The sequence below is a fragment of the Festucalex cinctus genome, chromosome 7, assembly GCF_051991245.1.
Source record: "Festucalex cinctus isolate MCC-2025b chromosome 7, RoL_Fcin_1.0, whole genome shotgun sequence".
In the NCBI taxonomy this organism is placed as follows: Eukaryota; Metazoa; Chordata; class Actinopteri; order Syngnathiformes; family Syngnathidae; genus Festucalex; species Festucalex cinctus.
In genome coordinates, this window is record NC_135417.1 from 4,468,941 (window position 1) to 4,480,529 (window position 11,589).

The window sequence follows — 11,589 nt, forward strand, 5'->3', positions numbered from 1 at the left end:
CCTCGCTCTACGTGCGGCTTATTTAGCGCAGCTTAGCCTGTCTCAGGGAAACGTGATTATCCTCTGAGCATTCAAGACATGCATGAGAAAGGCTTTGCAACATAATAGATCAGTGGGAGCTTGTCTAGTTGTATGGGACTGGGACAAATGGAGGGGAATCTCCCTTGAATGTTGATGCTGCCGGGTGTCCGCGTGAGAGAACAATATTTGGAAATATTACCAGCATAATAATGGGATATTGTGTTTACATGCTATTCTGTTTTCAGCACTAAAATATGAGCCTCACTTAGGCTCATTCTCGCATCCCTGCAGTGTTTCACCATGCACAAGACCAGTAATGGTGTCTTGCTACTGTAAAACCCCAGCACAGACCCCCCCCCCCACACTGCATACGCGCCGCCCGCCCTCCCCAACTGAAACTTCAAAGTGGGCTCAACATGAGGCCTTTATGCGAACAATTGCGCTATTCTACCCCGCACCCCGCGATCCTGACGCCCCCTCAACCCCCTATTCCCATTTCCACTTGATTAAGCCCCGAGCTGAGCGGCCCCGCTTGAATGTGGAGGGAAAATGGTTCCCTAATTCTGACTCTCAAGTGCAACACAAAAGAGGGAAGAGTGTTTGCGCTGCTCTAATTTGGGACCGGTTCAATAAGTTGGGAAGAGTTTGTTCTGTTGGGGTGAGGAGGACCTGGCTTGATGAGAGGGGTCAAATATCTTCTTTTTTATTTATTTCTTTATTTTTTAATGAAACCTTTTTTTGTTGTTGTTGTGGTGTTGTACCCGTTTTATAACCAGAAATAAAATGTTAATAGAGTACAGGACAAAGTACGGCTAATTACATTTGATGATTTGCAAATCAACCCTTGTTCATATTCAGCCTATGAATACACAACAAAGACAATATATTTAATGTGGAAACTGATCAACTTTATTGTTTTTAGCAAATAATCATTAACTAAAAAAGCCATATACACTCAAAGTCATAGATACTTCCATAGAATTTGAGGATGGTGACCCCAAGCCACTGATATGTATGACTGTATAGCCAATAGGCCAAGACTTTTGAGGCCGCCATATTGCTCCTCCCAAGAAGCGTTTCTCGGCATATGATCCTAAACATTTGTAGTATCGAAATTAGAGAACATTTGAAACAGTATTTAGTAGAAACAGCATGATTTATGGTGTTTTAACTTTATTTAACATAAACATGAGGACTTCAAACATTTTACAACTTGCCTTAAGTTAAATACATGTCTAAATTATATGCTTTGTTGTTGAGTACAGGAGGAAACTTGTATATATTTTTTATTAATGAATTATAACTGTAATTCAACAAAAGATGCCTCTGACAAAACTAATATTGGGGTCTAAAAAAACTGAGCGATAAAAGAAAAAGGGGGTCTTCAAAGCAACATTTACCGCTTGTTAATTTTTAAATTTTTTTCCCCCTTTTTTACTTGTTAAAAAATAGCGACCACCCCGGCACAAGACCCCCCCCCACCCCACCTCACCCCGCCTCTGGCATTATGCTAACTGCCTACGAGCTGTATATGTCTCATCTGGACGTATAGTTACAGTAGTGTGCTCTGCTCGTGAGGTTGGACTAACAAGATGGCCGCCCTGTGACTTCAACGGCTAACATTACTGGCGTGTTTGGGTCTATCGGTTATCCAGTCATATATACAAGTCAGTGCCCCAAGCGGACAAAAATAATACCTGAACCTCATGCTGTTTATAAACATTAAGATTCTTTAAGCTTACTACTTAAATCTGGTGGCTCCGTCGTTTTACTGCTTTTGCATATCAGGTGTGTTGACAGCTAATGCTAAGGCAAATATGCTGACGTAGTTCAGTACTTAAATTATTTATTTATGTATTTAGTATTGTGTTTGTTTATTATCAAACAAGTGTCAGCATTCATGTACAAAAAAAAAATGTTTGTTTACTCACAGGTGTGAAAGCGTCCTGTCAATTGGTATTAGAAAAGCAGGTGTTGTTTTAATAGTGTTAATTGTAATCAAGTAACGCTGTAACAGTGTGTGAGCGCGGTGTGGAGGTTGCTAGGCGATGAGAGCTGCTGGATGAAGGCTGCTTCGATGATCACCCCCCCCCCCCCCCCAAGGCTTCTCACTCTCCATCTTTCTTTTCAGTCGAGCTACCCCCAACCTCTACTCTCAGAAACTCTTCTGCATGCTAAAAAGCGGATCTCAAGATGAGAATGTTGCATTGATTTAATTTTTTTTTTAAATTTTTTTAAATTATTTTTCTGTTAAACCTTAATGACAAAATCCAGGCATTTTATGCAGAAAGTTAATAAATGTGACTAGAAGGTCAACCGGTTCACATTATTTGCTGTACCTGTTTGTTACCAGAAGAGGGCAGTTGTTCCACCTAAAAACAATACACTCCAAGCAGTTTATAAATGGTTTTTCTATTTTTTCAAAATGTTTTTGAGTTACTTTGAGCATTGAGCCCTCAACATCAATCTAGCGTCACATCATTTCACTGGTTTAGCTCGTTGGCATCTTTAAACAGGATGTCAATATTACTGTGACAATGACACACAAACAAGTGGCACAAGTTTCGTTCAAACAAAGACAGGCAGACAGTGTGCATGGTAAAACAGATGTGAGGTGTTTACAAGCACATTGCTGGCTCAAGTAACTGCACTGAGCAACATTTTTGTTCATTAAGACAATCCACCTTGAGTATATGGACTTTGCATTAGAATTTACTAATTAAAGCAGTGACATAACCTCATGCTGAATATTCAATTATCTGTCTTATGCACGCGTGGATTGTTTCTAATGTATCGTTGATGGACATGCGCCTAACTGACGTTTTTGGATTGAGGAGATCCTCACTCACACATTTCCTCTAAGTGATGGGCTCTTGTCCCTATGGGAGCGGTATAATTGGAGCAATGGAAACAGGAAACACCTCGCCCTCACTATCGTTCTGCCCCCAAGTCCCACATCCATCCCTACCCCCTCTTTCTTTATGTTTCGTTCTGCTCTACTCTTGGGGTATTTTTAGTTTAGTTTATTCATTTTTTCCTTTCGGACACATTACAGTTTACATCAATCACATCACATCATTTGCAACATTGACATCCGAAAGAAGGGCTGACGGGTAGAAGCCGAAGCTTATTCGAGACCCGTCCCCATCGACCCATTACTATAACGCATCAATCATATACATTATTTAGAATAGTCATTAATTTTTATCGTTATCCATCCCATACTATCCCAGACACTGCTCGCTCAGTTCATCTTGAATGTCCGTGTGTAGATTGTGGCTAGTCCCAGTCATTTGGAACTGGTGAGTCGGTCCCCAGACGCCACCAGCAGGCCCACCCCGCCAGGCGAGCATTATACTGTAGTTTTTTTTGGTTTTTTTTTAAGTTTTAATTAAGTTTTCTGTTTTTTTTTTTTTAATGATTTGTTTTGGTTTACTTTTATTAGTTTTAGTACTTTTCATCTTATTTTTTTGTACATTTCTTGTGTGCAAGTTATTAAAAAAAATATGTGTAAAGAAAATCCACTAAAAATCTATTAAAAAAACAACAATACACAAATCAAATACACGTAATGTAAACAGTGCATAACCCTGCTTCAACCCCCAAAAAGTCATGTATTAAATTAATTGCTAAAGATGAAAATGTCATGACTGGGTCATGCCAGGGTGAAGTTTGGGTCATGCAAGGGTTATGACCGTGAGGTCAAGTGTCTGCCTGTTACCCACGTCTAGCCACAGCCAATCCGATCAATTGACTGTCTATTTAAGCCAAACCGAGAAGTGTATTTTGTCAGATTATTACCTCAGTTCCTCTGTGCATCTGGACAGCCCAAGGGGACGTGGCGTCTCGTGATTCTCGATGCATTCTCATTGTTTGACGCATGTCCTCTCGATGTTATGTGAATTAATAGTTAAAATCTTATTTGTGTCTACGTTTTGGGATCCAACCTCAGCACATAACAGAAAACAGCTATAATTCATTTTTTGAACATAAAATGTCTTATTTTTGAAAGCATTTTCATTTTTATCTTATTTCATGAACAAAAATGTTTTCAGTTTTTGTTATTTAGATAGTTTTCATTAAAATAACCTTTATTTTGACCCAAATGTAGGGAGGCAAGCCAGTAGTGCTAACAAAAAATAAAATAAAAAGAACCAAAAGGCAAATGGAATTAACAGAAAGTCCAAAAATGAGATGCAAACGACATCCATGGAATCAACTGAGGAAACGAGATATAAATCAGGGAAACATGACTGACAAAGACTGAACGGAAGCAGAGAACTAAATGCAATCAAACTGGCAAATCACAGGTGGAAACAAAAGTCCTAACAAGCAGGACAAAGACATGAACCACAAGAAAACTAGAAAAGTATGAAAGAGAAAACCAAATATAAAACTAAACATCAAAAAACAGAATATGATAGAATATCTTAATATTCCTCAGTCGTCTGGTTAAGGTTTGATTCAAGATGAGTACAGCAAATGTAAGCGACTTAAAAACAGTCAAAAGTTCCTTTTTATTACAATGTTGGAATTTGCAACTTCTCTTCTTGTATCAGTGCCTCGACTTGAGCCTGCCAGTGATTCATGTGTGGTGAATGTTTAAACGCCAGCGTGGTAACTCGGTCCAGCATGAGCGATGCGGGAGTGGAGCCTCTAATTTCTGCTTCTTCCCACCAAGATTAAAGACCCAGAATAGACCAGGTGTACGGTCCAGACTAAAGATGAGCCTTCTGTCTCTTTCTCCCTTCATCTCACATGCGCGGCTGGTGTGCGGCGCTCCGCCTCCTGCAAACTTTACAAAACTGTGTGAGGTGCAGTTTTTACTGCTGGCTGGGAGGCTTTGCTTGAAATGTGTCCAACAGAGGCAAATGAGGGATGTTTTGCTGACATATTTTGTAAGTGAAAATAGATATAAAGGGTCTTGCTTTGGCAGCTCTTAAAGGGATGCTCGACTCATTGAGCCATTTTCAGCAGTAAAATTAATATTTTGTCAGAATGATTTTGATTACTTCATTATCGTTCATGTACAATTAATACATTTAAAAACTATTTTTTTCTCTTGCTGTCGACTGAAGATGACATCACCTTTGCTGAGGAAGTAGGTAACGACCAATCGTGGCTCAGTTTACTGATGAAACCCAGAAAACAGGTGAGCCATGATTGGCAACAAAAGGCATTTTAAAGGGACACTTGACTCATTGAACAATTTTCAGCAGTGAAAAGTTAATATTTTGTTCATAATGAATTTGATAACTTCATTATTTTTCATGTACAATTAATACCTTTAAAAAGTTTTTTTTTTTTTTTTTTTTTTTGTACTTGCTGTCGACTGATGATAACATAACCTGTGCTGAGGCAGTTGATAACGGCCAATCATGGCTCAGTTTGCTGACTAAACCCAGAAAACAGGTGAGCCAAGATTGGTGATCTACTTCCTCAGCACAGGTGATGTCATCATCAGTCGACAGCAAGTAGAAAAATTACCTTTTAAAGGTATTCATTTTACAAAAACAATATTGAAGTTAACATGTTAATTATCAACAAAATATGAACTTTTTACTGCTGAAAATTGCTCAATGAGTCAGATATCTCTTTAAAGCCTGAAAATTAAAACATTTTTAAAATGTGGACAGTAACCAAGTAAAAACTAATTTTTTTCCCTTTTGCGTTTTGGACAACTGTACACACTTTAACACAAATTTGCTCACTGCTGTCAACACAGGAAACGGGGAATTTAAGGTGCGAGTCCGAGCCCTAATTTTAATTAGGGGTGTCAGGTGATTAAAAATGTTCATTTTAATTAATTGCATGACTTCACCAAGTTTTTTATCTGTTCTAAATGTACAATAATATTTGTTTTCTAAGTTTTCATACTCTTGTGAACACAAAAGTGGAAATATGTTAAACTAATAGAAATATGCCTGCATTTTTTAGTCAATGATACAGTAATTTTATAATAATTCAGAAAATTGGGTTAAAATTAAAAATATGTACTGTGCTGTAAAAAACGAGTGTGATATTGATTTGTATTGGCCATTCTTTTGCCACTAGATGGCATAATTGATCATAATTGGAAGCTATCTAATCTTTAACATGAACTAACGTGAAATTCTGCACATTTTTAAAATTGTAAATACAACTTGACCCTAGTCTCCGCAAATATATGCATTATTATTAAATGTATTACTGGCTTTCCAAGTAAGGGACGGTCATTAATTGCATGTTTGAAAAATGAGTGGCATTAAAGGAACTTTAAAAGAACTCAAACCTAACGCACAAATTTTGACCCCACTAATTTTAATACATATGAGTCGCATGTGAGTGCTGTACTGTACTATCCTTGTACTCAGAATGCATCTGCAGAAAAGTGTTAAGGCTGTTACTGTTGTGCGTGCATTTCTGGAGATCGCCAACTACTGGCCTGGCATGCATAAAGCATTTCTATTCTTATTAGGTTGTTCTTAATTCTCACTTCCACACTGATAATGTCAGTGTACAATAATATACTGTGTTGTTTAGGCAAACACTGTTATAACATCACCCTATTTACATTTGCTGACTTAGCTATTTCCATCCCTCATTTGGTACACCAGTACATTGATCCGAGCCACATGAATTGAACTTGGTGGAAGCAATTTGCACTTAACCCTGCTCATGCAAGTCTTTCCTTCAGCTCAGGTATGCAAGTGTTGTAACGCAGAGGGAGAGAGAAGTCAGCAATTTTTATTGATTCAGGAGTGGCTCCCACTTTGCCTTACTGGTGTGGAATGCACACCTGGAGGTGTTTGCTGAGTGGCTCGAGTAATCCATAGAACAATGCGAGTACTGCACTCTTGTTTTTTTTGTTTTTGTTTTTTTTTATTCAGCAGATTTCAGTATGACACCTATGAATGGCAAAGTCACAGGGATGATGGAATCTCTAATATTTACACAAGACTTTTGCGTTTCCCTACATGGAATATAGTTTGATGTTGAGCTTGTTGACATGGCAGCCCAGTCGAGCTGCACCACTTTGGCCTCCAATCGCAGTGTACACACACGAGGAGATGGGCGCAGATAAAACGACTGGGTTACACCCCAACGAGGAATTGGGATGCCTGGAGGGGGTGTGGGGGTGGTGAGGGGGCTGGGAGAACTTTTTCTGTCTGGCTTGCCTTACTTAATGTTGCAATTGTTTTCAGGCCATTCCCGGCAGCGTATTTGATGGAGCGCGTCAGGTTCCGACAGGACTTGGGGGCAGGTCACCTCTGGTTCGACAGCTGTCAGCCACGCACGGCCCACAGAGTCAGACACTGACGCTGCAGAACTGCACTTTGGCCCGAGGTGAGTGCTTATTCTCAAAATGGTGACTTCCTTGCTTGCTGCGTTGTTTGCCAGGGTTTCTATGGGGCATTAAAAAAATCATTGAAAGCCATTAAATTGATTTTTCTAACATTAAGGTCCTTAAATACAATGTCCACAGCCATTAAAATTTTAAATACAGTTCATGTAAAATGTTTTTTTGTTGTTGTTTTTTTGTTTTTTTAAATAAATAATAAATGGGATAAAAATATGTATTTGTGGGGACTGGTAACTAGTTGTAATTTACAATGAACAAAATAGCCTGGAGTCCACGAGTTGCTTCATGCTCCAATTACCAGTTTGAAAAGAAAGATGCTCTGCTCCTATCACCGACATCCAACATGAAACACTAATGCCACAGAGTGGCAGAAAATTACCTCAACACAAATCAATGTATCAATGTTTGACACTCCTTTTAACTGTTTAATACATTTTTTTTTAAAATTCAAGTCACTTGAATGAATTAACTATTTACTATAAAAAAAAAATTAATGGACGTATCAGCGAAATGTGTCCACTTTTAAGTATAAAAAAATTGGAAAGAATATTTTATTATACAATTAGAACAGATAAATCATGCAATTAATTATGATTAAAAATTGTAATTGACTGACAGCCCTAATATATAAACAGTAGGGCTGCTCGATTATAGAAAAAAATAATACTCACGATTATTATTATTTTTTTTTAATATTTTTTGGGCTTTTTAGGGGGGACAAAACGAGGAAATGTGTAAGGATTTAAAAATATTAGGACAGTATAATTATGTAAGTAAGTACCCTTTGGACCAAACATAATTTATAATAATATATATTTATAACAATATATATATATTTATTTATTTATTTATGTTTGAAAAAACTTGAAGTTGGAGTGCAGCATGTGCACTGTGCAGTAGGAGGACGACCATTTAAAAAAAACAAAAAAAAAAAATTGGTACAAAACAAGAAACTGTTTAAACGTAAAAAAATAAAAATAAATAAATAAAAACATATTAAAAAATATTTCAGTATTTAGTGCAATAGTTTGCCTTCCTTGCACAGACTTGCCTGAATGCCCACGCATGAAATAAGAAGAATTTAGGCTCAACCACAACCAAAGGAGTAACTGACTTAACTGGTACTTATCCCATAAGGGCTGCTTGAAGTATAAATGCATTGCTTTTATCCACAGTTTGTAAAACCAGTGCCACAAAATCTGTAAATAATGACTCATATGACAGAAAGGTCAGGAATACTCTGCTCTTTACATACAATTAAAAGACAGAACAGGCTTGGATCTTTTCTCACAACTGAAAGTCATTTTCTCTATGACTGATTCTAAAGGCTGTGATTGGCTGGCAACCAGTTCAGGGTGTACCCTGGCTACTGCTTGAAGCCGGCTGGGATAGGCTCCAGCACCCCCGCGACCCTTGTGAGGAAGAAGCGGTTACGATGGATGGATGGATGGATGGATGGATGGATGGATGGATGGATGGATGATTATACAGGCAGAATGTACATACATACATAATTATATGGATATACTGTTTATTAGGGCTGTGCAATTAATCGGAATTCAATTACAATTTCAAATATTACACTCCACAATTACAAAATCAGCATAATGATAAAAAAAAAGATGAATACAATTTGAGTTGTTTAAATATATAAAATTTGCACCTTTTTTAAATTTTAAAATAACTCATTAAATAAATTTAGTTTCATCCAAAAATAACTTGCATAATTATAGTGTTTCAAAGAATTTTAGTTTGTCTTAAAGTTTGAACACTGTCTTTGTTGAATAGTTAATGAGGAAGTCCCTTAGTTAGACCGCACTATGTAAACTTTAGATGAACTTTGTCAGCCCAAGTTTGCACTTTGAAGAGTGTGGGAGCCGCCTGTGTAACTCGACCTGGCCACCTGCGCTCGCGCGCTCAGAGAAAACACAGGCTTTTGTATTGGAGTAAGACGTCCGCACAGCAGGGGGGCCGAAGGTACATTATGACGGGGTTCCGCGACAGGTGGCGTCCTCCCTCCCTCTTCAACGGGATCTCGGGGTTGCACGCGCAACAGCTGCGTCACACTGACCCCCAAATTTCATTCCAAGCATCCTCACGTGTGCGCCGGAGCCGAGCGAGGGCGCGTGTTGTTTGCGTAGCTGTTTGCATTTGCGGGGTGACATCATGGCTGGGAGGAGAAGGGATCTTTAAAGTGAGTGGCCGGTAGCTCACAAGCAGCAGGAGATGAGAGCGCGTACGTCTGCACGGTGATGGGATATGAGGATGGAAGGGCAAGCGACGACGGATGATGTCTGAGCCTCTCAAAAATGTGACCTGTGAGTAGAGATGCATAGATATAGAGATAGATGTTCTAAGTATTATGTGGTTCCATTCATTTTGACTTGTGGCTTTTTGGTCACCAAAAGTGGTTGTGTACCTCGGAATGCAGTATGTTGAATGTAATGTGGATTCAGCAGATGTAATTTTGAGTTTAAAAGTAAGACCATGTTTTCATAGCTACTGTTGATGGGTGGCCAGTGTGCTACTATGAGGTCGGTCCGGAGTGAGCTAGGACCAAGGTGTCACATTCCACAGTTTGGTGTGTGTGTGCGTGTAGTTCTTAATTGCAAATGACCACCCACCCATTTACAGTTAAGAGGGCATTTGTTTGATTTTATTATTCAATCAATGTGTGTTTGTAACATACGAGCTTGAGAACTCGTGACATCTGGCTAATATGTTCCCAGGGTAGTTTTATCAGGCGTGCCACCCAAGAGACAAGCATATCGCTTCTTCACATCACATAAATAATCCTTACCCGAAGCCTGCGTAAATGTGGCTATTTTAAAATCTCGTGACTGTTGCGTGGAAAAACAACAGGAAAAGTTTCATTTCTGGAGTTGCACAAACAATATTAACAGAGAGACAATCTTCAAGGGGCTGTTGTCGTTGTCGTCGTCGAAGCCAAACATGTTGGTAATTACGGTGTCCAGTGTTACTGTCTACAGAAACTTTTATTTTGGGAGAGATAAATCTTCCTCAATTGAAGCGCAGCTTGAAATCCTGAGGCACTAAATTGTTGACTGTTTATTCAAGTGTAAGCCGTTCGGCCCACAAGCCTCCTCTAGTGGACACATGGGAGACAAAGACACACAGGAAAGCATCCAAAAATACATGCCGGTCCACAATGAAGACATGTTTGCATTGCATATATTATTTAGAATATTTAGCATTTGGGAAACTATGAGAGAGAGTTGGCAATTTTAATACTTACCAATAATTTGTCTTTGTTTTTATCTGGCCATTTGTCAAGATAGTTTACAGTATGTGTGACTTTAAATGGCATTTTTTTTACCTTGTCTTTTTTGTTTTGTTTTAATGGGCTAATAGGCAATTGGCCTGGAATAACAAACTTTGAAAAAACAAAAACAAAAAACAGATAAATAATTATACATAATTAAACAATCAACTTTTCTTAATGAGAAACCTCAATTTACTACTACTACTACTACTACTACTACTACTAATAATAATAATAATAATAATAATAATAATAATAACTGTTTATATGATCTTTTTTTTTCTTTTTCTCTAGTTGTATTTTCTCTTATATGAGTTATTGGTCTGAACTCTGAAATAAAGAACTACATCCAGAAAAACAAACAATTTATTATAATATGATTACTGAGTGATTATAGGACTGTAATCTTTATTGATATACAGGATTTTCTCAGAAAATTAGAATATTGTGATAAAGTCCATTATTTTCTCTAATGCAATTAAATAAGCAAAAATGTCATACATTCTAGATTCATTATAAATCAACTGAAATATTGCAGGCCTTTTAATATTTTAATATTGCTGATTATGGCTTACAGCTTTAAGAAAGCTCGAAGCTCAAGTTACTTTAAATAAATTAAAAAAAAAGTGCAAATGTATAAATTTAATTAAACAACTCAAAAATTAGTATTAATAATCTTTTTTTTACGATTATGCTGATTTTGGAATTGTGGCGTGCAATAATTGAAATTGTAGTTGAATTTCGATTAATTGCACAGCCCTAACTCAGTTTTGTTTTTTTTCTTTTCAGACTAGCTGCTTCAGAATGTCACAAGCATAACATTTCACCATGTGGCCGTGCAGACACGCCTGCATTTTCGCTTGCTCGCACAAAATTATACATCTGGACTAAACGCAACCATAGAGGGTACCCTTGACGTGACATGATTGCATCTCTCGCTCAG